Below are 15,336 nucleotides of genomic sequence, written 5' to 3' on the forward strand. Positions count from 1 at the left end.
CCTAAATGGAAATCATTTAAACCCAACTTTGCTCGATTTACTTTCAACAATCCACTAAAGAGGCAAAACTCTACCGTCTCCTTATCCCCTTGTTGAATCTAAGTTGGTCTACACCCACACATTCCTAACCCTCATTTCATGACAAAATTTGTAATAAGTTATAAATTGTAATTTAGGAAAACATGTAATTTTTAAATTTCTACTAATATTTGATGTTTTGTTAGCAATTTGTGCCTAGTTTTGGTTAAAACTACGAAACTTTACTCCAATTTTTTTTGGTTAATCCTTATATTTTTAAAAATCTTCATTCTACACCATTTTTTTTTTTCAATACTTCACCACTAACCTACAATACCTCCATTGTCGAGCATCAAATCTAATCCAACTCAAATTATTATGAGCGTGATCATTAGTTTATCTTCCATATTTCTTAAATATATTTTCAATCATAAATATTGATATGAACAAATCATCAATATCATGCATCTAATCATCGGGTCAGCCAATGACAAATCATATTATCTGATCATAGGAGTTAGGTATATTTTAGGGTAGAAGGGATCGCAGGTCCTTTTTTGAAATAGTCAATTTCAGATTTAATCATAAATTATAATGATATTTTTAAATTTTGGAAAATGTTTCACACCATTAATTACAATTGCCATTTTCGAATTAAAAAATAATAATTTTTTAAAGAATTACTAGTGAATTGATTGGCTCACATTAAGTTAATAACAAACATACGTAACCAATTAAAAATGGGATAAGGGTCAAATAGGCCCTTCAACTATAAGCTAAAGTGCAATTAACCCTCTAAACAAAAAAAAATTCCAATTAGATATTTTAACTTCTCTTTTTTTATGCAATTAAGTTAATTACCAGGTTACCTCCAGCCTCCAAATAACCAATAATTTTTTTTAATTTTAAAAATTTTAAAAATATATTTTTTAATTCAAATTAAAATAATTAAATTATTTAAAAAATAAAAAACATCCGGCCGGTTACCGTCCAACCGGTCAGAGAAGCCTGCCGGCTCCTCCGTTCAGTTGGATGGAGAAGCCGGCCTGGCTCCTTCGTTTGGATGGAGAAGCCATTGCAGGCTTCTCCATCCCCGATTGTCGGCTTCTCCTTTGAGAAGCCGACAATCTGGTTTGTTTTTGTCTATTTATTATTATTATTATTATTATTATTATTATTATTATTATTATTATTATTATAATTTTAAAATTTAGTTTTAAATTATTTTTTAAAAATAAATTCAATTTTACCTGCTATTATCTTGAGTTTACTTGACAAATAAGTTAATTGTACAAATTTAAGAAGTTATGGACTAAATTGCATAAAAGTGAAGAGATGAAATGTCTAATTTGATATTTTCTTAATTTAGGGGGTTAATTGCACTCTGACTTATAGTTGAAGAGCCTATTTGACCATTATCCCAAGAAATGATATGTCAAGACTCAAGAGTGACAAATAGAGAAGGATAATTGTAAGCATTTGTAGGAAAGTCCTTAAATCATTTATTTCTTGACTAATAATTTAACTTATTTTTTCACAGTAACACTCCATTTAATCCTTTGTTTATAATTCTATCTCATCTCAATGAAATCCAAGAGTTAAACGGTAAATTATTACTCTACATAAATATCCACTAGTACAAATTTTTTCTTAGACTTCAATTCGTTGAAACTCCTTTTAGTATACTTGGATAGTTCAATGGGAATTTGGGTGGCAAGTATATGTCTAAATTTGATTGTTAGGGTAAAATTGATGATTGAAAAATGTTAATTTTGACAAATTCATTGTTAACAAGGTAAAATTTACCTTTTTAGCATTTAAATTTTATGAAAGTTAGATAGAATTGGTAGCTAAGGTTAAAATTGGACACAACAACTAAATAAAGTAGAACAAAAATTTAGTCAAATTCCCCTAAAAAAAACATTTAAGTCAATTTATTAATCAACAATTAAATACAAAATGATTATAGTTAAGCATACATAAGAAGTTACTCATTGAAAACACAAAAGGTAGAAAATAAAAGGCAAAAGTGTTAAATAAGCTCACCTACTACTGTGAAGTGCTCAATTCTCACCACAAATTAAATTAAAGTCTAATCAGCCACACTTACCAGTTAAATTTGTTCCATTGACTTTTTTACAAGTTGCTAACCGGTTGCCTATTCAATTATTAAAAAATTAAAAATTAAAAATTAAAAAAAAATTAAAAAAAGGAATTTCAGCCACCGGCTGTCCGGCGAGGACAGCCGATGGCTGCATATTTCACAGACAGCCATGGCTATCTGGGGAGGACAGCCAGACAGTAACGACTGTCAAACATGAAGTCCATATCTGCTTCACCGATTTCCGGAACAAATCCACTACCTAGTTCCCACTACCGCCGTGTCGGAAAAGGAAGTAGAGGGGAGAAGGTTGCCGCAGCTCTGCTTCGCCGGAAAGAGGAAACTCACGTCGAAGAGGAAGATCCTAAGTCCGCCGTTGCCCACCGCCGGAAAAAGGTCAACCGGCAGAGTTGCCGCTCCTCTCGACCTTTCGTCGTCCAACTCTGCTCACCGGGAAATAGAGGACGCCAAATTGCTGCTGGGTCTCGCCGAAAACCGCTGCCAGACGATAAAAGGAGAGACGGAGGAGCTGCTGGTCTGCCCGTTGCTACTGTTGCTACGCCGGAGACAGAGGGGCTGCTGCTCACCGACTCTAATGCTGCTGGTCTTCCGTTGAGTGACGATGTGCAACACGAAATTCCTTTTTTATTTTTATTTTCATTATTTATTTTTTTTAAATAATTGAATAGGCAACCAATTAGCAACTTGCAAAAAAAGTTAATCAAACAAATTTTGCCGGTAAGTGTGGCTCATTAGACTTTAATTTAGTTCATGGTGAGAATTGAACACTTCACAATAGTAGATGGACCTATTTGACACTTTTGCCAAAATAAAATTATCACAAAAGGATCTAATTGTTTGTAGTAATGTATGGCTTAGGCCATCTCCAACCTCTGCACCAAATTTTACATCAAAAGGAATATTCGCATCATATTTTATACCAAATTTTTTCCATCTCCAACCCATTACACCAAATTCCAGAATCGATGAACTATAATTCCAGAATCTATGAACTAAAATTCCAGAATCTAATCTACGAACTAAAAATTCCAGAATGAATGAACTAAAATTCCAGAATCTATGAACTAAAATTTCAGAATCGATGAACTACAATTCCAGAATCGATGAACTATAATTCTAGAATCAATGAACTAAAATTTCATAATCTATTAACTAAAATTCCAGAATGAATGAACAACATAATGTTGTTGCTGGGAATCGAACCTGATTTTTTTTTAAAGGGGAGACGCGCGTTTTTAATAAAACGACGCCGTTTTTGCATCCGTATCCACCATACATGGTGCATACGAATGCACAACATAACTACTCACTAATCCCCTACCATACTCAGACTAATCCCCATTCGCACCGGGCCGGCCCAATTAAGTGGCAAAGTGCTGGCTAGATTATTTTTCCATACGAGAAGGAGATCGAACTCCCAATCTTTCTTAAGAGACGAGAGTGCACGGTCACTCACGCCAACCAAGTTGGTTGAAGATTATTAAATTGAGTTAATACCCAAAATCGTCCTCGATTATAGTGGTTTTTCTCAATTTCGTCCTAAACGACTATGGTGACCTAATATCGTCCCAGACTTTTGTGTTTCGCTCAATTTAGTCCTCCATTTGTTATTCCGTCAAATTGGTGTTAAATTAAGGGACAATTCAGTAATGTCAATATTGATCTCTCTTTACTTTCAACTTGTGAAGTGCGAAATTCCTCTTTCTTGTACGAATTACACCCATAATTACTCCCGGACCTGCAAATCAAATTTTATATTCGCAGTTTTAGGAGTAATTCTGGGAGTAATTTGTAAAAAAAAGGGATTTCGCAGTTCACATGTCTATGAGTAAAGAGATGCCAATATTAAAATTACTGAATTGTCTATTTATTTAACACCAAATGGACAGAATAACAAATGAGAGACTAAATTGAGCAAAAATACAAAAGTCTGGGACTAAATTGAGCGAAACACAAAAGTCTGGGACGATATTAGGTCACCAAAGTCGTTTAGGACGAAATTGAAAAAAACCACTATAGTCGAGGACAATTTTAGGTATTAACTCTTATTAAATTTAAGTATATTTAAAGTAATTTTAAATGTAATTTGCTTTAATTTTGTTAAAATTATGTTTTATGTAGTTTAATTTTTATTTAATTTATATTCAATATTATTCTTATTTTAATCGTTTTGATGAGATATTTTAAATGATATAATTTATTTTTAATAATATGTAATTTATATTTAAGTATTTAACAAAATAAGTATATATAACCTTATCTTTTCAAAAAAAAAAAAAGTATATATAAGCTTAAACAAAAAGGATACAAAAGGAATTAAGAAAAGAGAATAGAGGTAAAACATGAATATAAAAACTTAAAAAACAAATAGTGCAGGTAAACAGTGTAACGCCAAATATGCGATGCACTGTTCATGCTGCCATTTTTATGGCGCAATAACGCGTTGATTGAAGCAGCTTTACGCTATTTTTTCCTCCATTTTAGTTCTTTACCGCGCCCTTGGGAGATGGTCTTATAAAAAACATATTAATAATAAAAGATCCTTATTAATTGTTCTTAGTATTTCAATGATTGTAAATCATGTATCACTGCTGGAAATCTTTGATTTTCTGACAAGTTTTCCGACTACCTAAAAAAATGGTCGAAATGTGACATTTTTTCAATTTTTCGTCGAAGGATTATGGTGGGGAAATAGGTCAATTTCCGATCACCTTTACTTAGTGGTTGGAAATACCGACCACAGAGTAATTGTGGTCGAAAAAAAATTTCAACAGTTTAAATTTTTTAAACTGAGTTGTGAATTTCAGCCACTTTTATTAGTAGCCGATTTTTTTGACCACTTTACAAAATTGGAAGCTATTTCCGACAACATTTCTGGTGGTCGGAGATAGCGACAAAGGTTTTTTCGAATATCAAAAGTGGTCAGAACAAGGACTTCCGACTTGATTTAAGATTACTTTCAGGTGGTCGGAAATTCCTTGATTTTTAGCTGTGTATATTTATTGATTAATTGTATTTATGATATTAAACAAAATAATTATAAAATTAAATTGTCAATTTGAAGATTTCCATAAAACTAAAAGTGAAAGTCTTATCGCAACGTAACAAAATAAGCAATTGAGGACCTTTTTATAGCTTTTCAAGAAAGGATAAATGTCTTTTCGAAATTGACGGTGTGTAATTTTGCTTAACATGTACTAAGATTACGAGGCATAAATTTGGTGTTGTGCGCAAATTTAGAGACTGTAAAATATTGCCTTTTTGTTGAAGTTGAGAAGACGTGCACGAATGTTTTGTACCAATTAATCCCATGCCCTCACCGTTACGGCACATAAACAAAAAAGGTCGAGAAAAAGAAAGATATTTTATCCCAGGGGAATCAATCAATATATATATATATATATATATATATATATATATATATATATATATATATATATATACACACACACGCCATTACATCAAAGACTTTGTGGTCTAATGGCACCAAGTTGTTCTCTTATATGAGTGGTTGTGGGTTCAAGCCTCTAAGAAAGTAGTTATGAACAAATACTACATTCTAATCGAGTTAGTAGTATTAAAATATATAAATAAAGTTGAAAAGATGCATAGAATGTTTTTACCTTCTTGGTTTGAACTGGTCATCTACGTGCAACATAAATTGGTTTATATTCTTGTGCTCCTTTGCTTATTGGGGTCGCACATCAGGGTTTACCAATGTCGTAGTAGTTGCTAGTTTCTATTGTCACAAACAAAAAAATAATGCTCAACAGAGACAAACAAAACAATAATGCTCAACTAAGTCATTGAACTACACACAAAAATACAATTGAACCATCAAACTTAAAAAACTGTAAATGGATGCTTGAGCTATCTAAAATCATGCAATTAAACAAAAATCGACCTATTTCACTAGTTACTACAAGCGTGGCAGTCAATCCATTAAAAATGTCTTATTTTAAATTTATTTTAATAATTTTAAATAAAATAAACTCCACTCCCTATCCGTCTTCGTCTCCGGCTAGAGACGAATTGAAGAAAACATCTTATCCAAATAGAAAGTTTAGGAGGGAAAAAAATACATACTTGTATGTGTGGAAGATTTTTTCACGGTTTACATGTATATATTTTCTTGAAAGAAAAATTTGATACATTTGGTGCATTCACAAAAATATGCTTGAAATTGCATAGAGAAAAAGATGCACAAATTATAAAAATTTTGAGAATAAAAAGCGACCATGGTTGTGAATTTGAAAATAGTACATTTAGCAATGTTTGTGACACAACTAGCATACAACATGAATTTTCTGTTCCAAAAAACTCCACAACAGAACGTAGTGGTAGAGAGGAAAACATGACTTTACAAGAGATGACAAGGGTGATTTTGAGAGATTTTTTTTAGTGAGTAGCATCACCCTTGTCATCTCTTGTAAAATCATGTTTTCCTTTCTACCAACCCACAAGGATTGGCGATAAGAGTAGAGCTTTATGGTTTCAAATACATGATACTAATGTTCCGTATGGAATCTAGCCAAAGGATATGGTATTGGGTTACAAAAACACATCACCAAACAATACAATTGAATAGATATAAATGATAAGAAAGCAGAGGTAGATAGGAACTAAGGTTACACCTAGGTAATAAAACCGAGTTGGGAGCAAGAGGAAGAGTCGATAGACAAGATGATAGATGTCATATAATCATGAGGAAGCCTTTTCAAGGTCATTTCGCACTCCTAGAACATTTAAAGATGTTAGTGTTTTATTTGTGTAGAAAAACCCCAACATATAATTGGCAATATTGTTATGGCAAATTAAGATATGGTTTATCTTGGTGTCTGTTTGTCCTTAGAGAAGACTGACTGATCAGTACAATCAACAGACGCACTGCTAGAACAAGCCACTGAAGATATGATAAAGGAAAGTTTTCTAAAAAGTTGGGACGTGGTTACGAGATGACAGTCGCGTGAAAGGTATGGATCGAATCTTAAAGATTTCTTTCTTCACAAAAAATTCCTACCATCTACAATTAGAGATATTTTTGGAGAGTGTCCAAATCAAAGAAGTATATGTATCCTCATTCGTTCAAGAATTAGAGTTGCATTTATTGGAGCCGCAACATTCTATACTAAACAAAATACACATATCAGGTTGTCATGTCTCTTCTCAAGACAATAAGTTCTTGGTGATTATGAAGAAGAACTTGAGAAGTATCAACGTTGCTTAAACGATAAGACACGAAGATCACTCAGTTGTGGGAACAACGTGGGACTACGTCATTGAAGCGGACTGCATCAGAGTTAGCTCTCCAATTGAAGGGATTTCATTGGACTTCTACATGCGTGGCTCTCCGACTTCAACAATTCACCAAACCTTTATAGACTAGGTACTAACCTTGTGTGGGGCACTTGGGTGAGATTGTTGTTTCTCTACCTTTGTACATTGGATTATGAGTTAGTGGATTGGACGCCTCGGTGATCGTCCCCCAGATGTAAATACACACTGTATCGAACTGAGTAAACAAACATATGTGTTGATTTACTTTCTACCTTAGTCTTCCGCTTTAATTTAATCTGCTTTCTATCTGGATGGCTGGTCGATTGAGTATCTGAGTCAATCAGTCCAGTATTCTGGTTGTTAGAAACTAAATCAATATTCTTATACTGATTACCGAGAAATATGAAAAATTACAAAAGACATTCTCATGACTCAAGAATGTCTAAGAGGCATTTCGTCGAACACTTGGTGTTTTTAACATCACACACTCTTATTCTCTCAAAGGTGAAGCATGATTGATCAACTCCTTGAGCCTAGATTAAATTATCACTCCCTAATCTGGCCTGAATCATATCAATCAACATCATTAAGGTTAAGTCTCATCCTCCTACTCAACCAATTCAAAGTCATACTATCAAACACTTAACCTACATCCTTATCTTCCTCTTAGAAAGAGCATAACTACTTACACCTTGCTAGGAAAAGAACTAAAGGTAACTGACAGGCTCACTTTTGATTACGGTTCTCTTTTTATCGCGTTGTCAAAAGTGTAGGTGTGCACAGGTCGTGAAGATGGATGAAAGGATGTGAAACGGGAGTGAAAACCACCCCGAGTGTCGTACTCAAGGAGTGATAACTTGGAAGTGTTGAGCGAGTGTTATGGTAAGGATTTTTGGGGCTTTGAGATTCTTGGTCAAGGGATTGCATTATCGAGTAGAGGTAGACAAGAAAACAAAGTAAGAAAGGCACGAGTGAAAGTAAATCATCCAGGCTTAGCAATCGTTTGCCTAAGCCTAGGACTCTAAAATCATCCATGAAGTTAGGCCTCACTCCAAGGAAACTATACAAATCATCCTCCACAACAAGACATTCAAGCCAACAACATTCAATCACCACAATATCACAAATCAAATCAAACTAATCATCACAATTGCAATCTACACCACAATCCTAATCCCTAGGCAATTAGCTACTCATATTCATGCTCAATAATCCCAACAAATACAAAATAGGCATCATTATCAAATTAAGCAATATAAGAATAGATCTAAAGAGATGACCCAATTTGTAATGTCTAGATTACAAAACAATCAATGTTGAAGATGAAGATCCTATAAGTTGTGCTTGAATCTCCTTCTTCTTCTTGCAAATTTGAGAGTATTGAGAGCTAATTTCTAGAGAGAAGGAAGAGAGAATTCTAATATAATCTAACCTACAAGATGAGAGAGAATGAAATATAGCTAATAGATCTGAAAATTCCCCCAAACCTTCTATTTAAGGGCTGAAAATCTCGCCCAAAATTTAGGCCTCCCAATTACTCTGTCGTCACTGTGTGACGCCTCGCGTGACTAGGGATCCTGACACGTTCTTCGCTGAATTCGACTGCCTAGATGTCTGAATTAGCCTTTGTGGTATTCATAAAAGTTGTAGCTCTTTGAAATGCCGATCCAATTCCACTTGAATCACCTCATTTAGACGTCCTTAGTTCCAAATATGCTCAAATTACCAAACTACTGCCGAAATGTCCTGAAAATGTTAATATTTTGTACTTTTTCACAAATGTAACCACAATTGTCCTTGTGCCTTACTTTAATCAAAATAAGCTATTCTAAACATATAATAGGCTCAAAGGACTCCATTTATAGCAAAATATGACTCCTAAATACCCCATAAAAGTGACACAATTTAACACTTATCAGTAACCACAATGATCATCACACAATCCATTTCAAAATGACAAGAATGAAGATAGAATTCAAGAGTAATGAAAGCAATAACAAAGATTTAAAGTAAGAGAACTTATCTACTTGATGATGAACTTGCCAATTGAGATCTTCAATCCTAACTAGAAATGTAAATTGGAATCTAATTGAAACAAGAGTTTGAATCTAAGTACAATTGGATTGGAAATTGAAATGAAAAGACAATAAAGTAGAACTAGGGTTCTAAGTAGAAAAGCACGGGAACTAGATGTTGGCACCGGTGAGGGTTATATACGAGTCTAGGGGGAGGGGATGTGAATAGACTCGTGGGAATTTTAAAAATTTATTCATGAAGGGTTAAGCCAACCTGAGAGGTAAACTTAACTGCTCGGTTAGAGTTTTTAATGCACAGTGAAAATTATAAGATAACCCTTTTAACGTGCTTTGCACGACGAGTTTACTTGATAAAATTATAGGTTTTGTTTCGTTAAATGTAAATGTGTGTGTGTGTGTGTGTGTGTGTGTGTGTGTGTGTGTGTGTGAGAGAGAGAGAGAGAGAGAGAGAGGGGGGGGAGAGAAAGAGAGAGAGAGAGAGAGAGAGAGGGGAGAGAAAGAAAGAGAGAGAGAGAGAGGGAGAGAGAGAGAGGGAGAGAGGGAGGGAGAGAGAGAGAGGGGGGGGGGGGGGGGGAGAGAGGGGGGGGGAGAGGAGAGGAGAGAGAGAGAGAGAGAGAGAGAAATTTTATAGTGGTTCGGTTGTTAACGAAGCCTACTCAATTCTTCTTCACAACACGTGAAGATTTGCACTATCTCCTTATTATAAAACACCACCAAAAGTTTTCTCCTTAAACACGACCAACACTAACTGAGACTGAGTTTTCTGAGCTCGCACCAAGTGGCGTTTCCCTGTTTCCACCACTGGATGAGCTAGAATTGTCTCAAGGATGATCCCTTTGTCTGGGATTGGACTCGGGAACTTCTTGGTTTCAGCTGGAGTGGTTGTGGGCTGATTGTAGTATATTTTCAAACAAATAAATACCTGAAGTATCAGGTTATCGATCTACAGGGAAGTGTGGTATTAATCACTAGTTACTAATTTATTCACGTGAAGCTAATCCTAATGATTATGATGATTGGTTGCATAAAATAAATAAAGCAAAGTAATGATTCAAGGTAATGAAAACAATAGAGAGAGACCGAGATTCCTGAGATTCAAGTGTTTAATCCCCTCGTGCATAACCTAATGTAATATTAAATCTGGGTTTTAACAAGTGTGAGGATGCAAGGTGGTATAGAGCTACTCCTGTAGTCACTAACACTAGTGAATATCCACTCCCGTGGTATAAACACCCAATAAGAACAAGAACAAGCATTCATAAATAATCCCTAACTACTACCATCTCCCGATGTGCAATAATCAAGAATTAAACTCACTAACAAATATGTCATTTCCCAAGGTGCAAAAGTTAAGTGCAATTGTGTGAACTCTCAATTATGCCTAACTCCCGTTATGACATAAACAAAGCAACGAAACAAGTAATCCGGGTCCTGAACTACTCACAACGACAATAATAAACACAATTGCAACACAAATTTAAAACCCAAATAATAATATATTAAAGAATCTGAGAACACATGCACATAAGTTCATAAACACTTTTTTACCCAAGAATCTCTAATGAAATTTAGCCAAGCATGGCTAAATTATACATAGCAAATATAATAAAAGAATTACAAATCATCAAAGAGAGTAAAAGATTGAACCAGACAATTTTCCAAATCTCCCTAGACTTCTTCTTGATTCCCAGGACAACTTGTGGCTCTTGATTTCTCTCCTTCTTGTCTCCAAAGATCTCTGAATGAATATTAAGGTTGAGGAAGGTGGGATTTTATAGTAGGTACAAAGCTAGGTTGCAGAGAGTGATTTGATACCCCTTCTCCTTTCCTCGTTGATTGTATTTCTGAAGATTTAATGAATTAATCTTTTATTCCCAACAAAAAAAAAAATGAGCTACGGTCTCAATTTTAAGAACTAAGGAAATGGTGAAGCGCCGAGGTTTATGGCCAGGCGGATTCCTTGCAGCACTGCCCAGGCCTCTGCCTCCTCCACTTGACACCGTCCAACCTGTGACTCCACTCCCTTTCCGGCATCCGTCGACGTTGAGCTTATGCCAGCCAACAGGTGGTTTATCCCATGCCACAGGTGTCTCAGTGACATGCGAGGTGTGTCTCCCTGGGTTCCTGCTTGTAGCAAAGGCTACTTCTACCTCGGATTCGTATTTATGGAGCCAAGATTTCTTATGCTTCAATGTCGCCTTTTTGTCACTAAAAACTTCTTCATTCCTCCAACGCCACAACCGCCAAAGCCAGATCCCGAACCGCTATGGCCACCCATCGTCGAAACACATCGCCACATCTCCTCGTAAGTTCGTGGTGAACCAATCCTCCCAGCTCATGTTATGTAATTCGTCTGCTGTTCATCGAGGTAGATCCGATTCCCAGATATGTTGCGCAGCAGCGCATCTTCTAAACAGGTGGTTAGGGTCTTCTACGTGACATGCACAACGAAAGCAACACGCATCAGATGTTAGTTTTCGTCTTGCCCGTTCAGCATTTGTGAGTATCCTCCTATGCTTAACGAGCCAGAGAAAAGAACTAATTCTTCCCGGTAAGCGCAGCTTCCATATGAGGGGCCATTCTCTGTCCGCTTGGCCATTTACATTGTCCATGATCAGGTCATACGCTGACTTCACCGAAAAACGTCCATGCTCGTCCGGTCCCCAGTCTTCATCATCTTCCAGAGTTTCTTCCGCTAGCATAAAATTCGCCAGCCGTTCTTTGGTCTCTTGCAATAGCGTGTGTTCCAACTTTTCCCATTCCACCCCCGATTTCGACCCCAGTACTCCTCAACAGGCGCATAGAGGTCTAGGAGGCTGATCGGTGCTAGCATTTGGTTATAAAGTGGTTGCGACGTAAGCTATTTATCCATCCAGAACTGCGTCGACTGCCCGTTGCGGATCACACGAGTTAGCCATTTCTCCAGATAATCCCAAGCAGCCGTTTGATCAAAAAAAAAAGGAAATGGTGATGAGTTCGAAACCGGCAAATAAAATCAAATTGAGCAAAGAAGAGCCACGATTTTAATTACTGGAAAGAATGAGCTACGATTTCAATTTAAAAGCAATGAAATGAGGTGAAGTGTTCGAATCCTACAGGAAGTAAAAATAAAGAAATGAGCCACGGTTTTCTATTTGAGCCACGGTTTTGGTAAGCACAAATATTCAAGGATGAGCAGGGATTTATTTATTGATTTATTGAGCCAAGGTATTAAGACAAGGTCTTAAATAATAAATTGAGCTCTTAAAGGCATGAGCCACGGTCCCGAGGCAAAGCTAAGGAAATAAAGAAGCTAAGTCAAGATTAGAGATGAAATCAAAATTAAATTAAGAGCAAGGATTTTTAGAAGACAAAATTGATCAACTAAGGAATTCAAGATAAAATTTGAAGCAGCCAAGGATCACCGCCAAAATTAAATAAAGCTACAAACAATCTTAGAAGATTGCTTACAAGATCAGAAAAAAAAAAAATCTTGCAAAACAAAAAAAATTATCTTGACATCTGATAAAGTTACAGTATTAAAATGCAACATTTCAAATCATTATTGTAAGATCAAGTACAAAATTCAAATTTGAAATTGTTTATTTCCAACGAGCAATTTCAAAATCACAGCTATAAAAAGGAGGTGAAAACTTGAAGAAGGACACACAAGAGCTTACAAGGGAAAGAGACTCAACACTCGTTGAGAAATCTTTTAGAAGTCTATAAATTGGAAGAAAGAAAATCTTGTTTTTTCAGCAAGTGGTATCTCTACCAAGGGTAGATAGATGATAGTAGCATGGAGTTGTGAAATCCCGTGCTTAGTGCTAGCTTTGTGATCAAGGTACTGAGGTGGAGAGATTGGTGTTGACTTTGTGATCAAGGTACGCAATCTTGGACTTGTGTGATTGGTATTAGTGCTAGCTTTGTGATCAATGCACTAGATCATTAATTCATTGTATCTTGTACCGATTGATATACTGAATTCTTCCTGGAGATAGGAATAGAGTGGGCGTAGGCTGGGTTTGGCTGAACAACTTAAAAATCTCTCTCTACTTTACCTTATTGCTTTTACTTATTACACGCATTATTCATCCAAATATTCACCATCATCTAACTCTCTAAGCATTACACTTTACATACATTTATTTCATTGAGCATTCTAACTTAGATTTTAATTTAAGTACTGAATATTCTTCATACTTATTTTATACTTAGAGCTAATCTAGTAATGTGTGAAAAAATTTGAAAAGTCTATTCACCCCCTTCCTCTAGACTTTTCACCACTCAATTGAGACCAACACATAGAAAATAAGTGATCAATAATGGCTATGCATTATTAAAAGTCAACACCCTAAATTTATTTTCATAATCAACATTCTAATCTCCATCAATATCAATATATTAAGGGGCAAACTAGTTCAGGCAAAATTCTAAACTTCTACAGAAATTGGTACGCCAATGATAAAATAGGAGTTTTTATATTATTAAATCATTTCATTTAAATTAAAAACAAAATTATTAATAATATATATATATATATATATATATATATATATATATATATATATATATATATATATATATATATATATATATATATATATAAAAGGTAAGGTTCCAGTGAGAACATGTGCATAGGTGAGAATGTGAGAATACATCATGTGTATTCATTTAATATTTTTTAATGGTCTAGATTAGATTAAGTGTGTGCGAACGCGCATTAAATGCGTGCAAACGCGATTTAGTGTGTTTACAAATATTTAATGCGCGTTCGCACACACTTAATCTAATCTAGACCATTAAAAAATATTAGATGGATGCACATGATGTGTTCTAACGTTCTCACCTAAGCACATGTTATCATATGATCCTAAGTCTATATATATATATATATATATATATATATATATATATATATATATATATATATATATATATATATGTATGTGTGTGTGTATTTCTCTATCTATACACTTTTACTGTTTGACAGTTGGTTTGTTGTCATAGATTCGAGCAATTCAATTCTAACCACATCTTTTTTGACAATTAATTAGTTCTTTAATTGAGTGCTTAATCTCCTTTTAAGTTGGTTGAGATCTCAGAAGAAAAGTGTCTACTTTTATGTGGGAAATTACTGTTTCTGCAACAATAATTTATAATAAATTTGTAGTAATAAACAGGCCACATTGCTCTTGGGAGACACTGAAGGTGAAAGATATTCACCAGGGATACATATGCAATATTATATATATATCATTGGGTCCATGTTATAATTTGATGAGCTTAATAATACTGCAACTAAACAGGGACATTAATTAGTGATTAGAAACATAATCACATGGATGTCTTTATGTTAAATCACAACTAATATTTGATTATCTTTGTGTCTTTTCAAGCATTTGTGTGATGATAGAAACATGAGGCAATATATGGTTGCCATTTTAGGAAACTTTTATTCTTGTTCACAATCATTAGTGGTTAAACTGCACCATTCCCTGCCTGATTATATATTTTATTATATAATTAATTAAGCATCAGGAAGATAATTAATTAATTAACAAGAATATATTTTTAAACTTTGTAAAGTAAATAGCAATAATGGAAATTGATCTGACTTCAAAAAGAAGCAATTACTTGATCTATGTTCTATCTTGTCACACTTCATCATGGACACGCTGGATCTGATCTTCTCGCAGAAAGAAATAGAATGAAGTGTTTTGTGTTCCATATGACGTGTATAATGAAATATAATAAGAGAAACCAAGGAAGTATCTCATCAATTAAATTTTTGAGAAAATATTTTCAGTAAATGTATATTCGATAAGAATAACTTTGTTGTAAAAGTTAATTAATATGTTTCGTGTTATCTGAGAAAAATAAGAATTAAATTAACTAGAAAGT

This window comes from Ipomoea nil, unplaced genomic scaffold (assembly GCF_001879475.1).
Source record: "Ipomoea nil cultivar Tokyo-kokei standard unplaced genomic scaffold, Asagao_1.1 scaffold1334, whole genome shotgun sequence".
Classification (NCBI taxonomy): domain Eukaryota; kingdom Viridiplantae; phylum Streptophyta; class Magnoliopsida; order Solanales; family Convolvulaceae; genus Ipomoea; species Ipomoea nil.